The following is a 430-nucleotide window of genomic DNA, read 5'->3' as shown; positions in this document are numbered from 1 at the left end:
AACTGCCTTCATTTGTCTCTGGTTCAGCTCAGCAACTCTTCAGTTATAAGATCTCCTCCACGCCGTGGGCAAAGATCATGACCAGGCCGGGCTCCAGGATCATGTCCTCGCCCATGTGCTGGTTCTCACAGGCCATCACCACCACCGCCTGTTTCCCAGGAATACGCTTGGCCACGTAGTTCTCGTAGTAGCGCCTGTTCATCTGCCGCACCTCCAGCGTCGCCAGTCCCTGCGGCCAGTTGCGTTCGTGGGCGTTCTCGATCAGGTCGTTGACCACCGACAGCGGACAGCCGCTGTCGATGAGGGAGCGCTTGATCACCGCCTGCAGCACGGCGTCGGGGGTGGAGATCATACCCCCCCAGCGTGTGACTCGGGCGGGCTGCATGGAGTTCACCCACCTGATGGCGACGTTGGACAGAAGACGCGAAAA

General features: G+C 60.2%; 1 pseudogene; it reads right to left on the bottom strand.

The window, feature by feature from the left end:
* Positions 1-6: 6 nt before the first annotated feature.
* LOC103399765 (E3 ubiquitin-protein ligase NRDP1 pseudogene) lies at positions 7-424 on the bottom strand (annotated as a pseudogene).
* Positions 425-430: the final 6 nt, after the last annotated feature.

The sequence above is a fragment of the Cynoglossus semilaevis genome, unplaced genomic scaffold (assembly GCF_000523025.1).
Source record: "Cynoglossus semilaevis isolate Cse_v1.0 unplaced genomic scaffold, Cse_v1.0 C18729809, whole genome shotgun sequence".
NCBI lineage: Eukaryota > Metazoa > Chordata > Actinopteri > Pleuronectiformes > Cynoglossidae > Cynoglossus > Cynoglossus semilaevis.
This window is presented reverse-complemented; position numbering and strand designations above follow the sequence as displayed.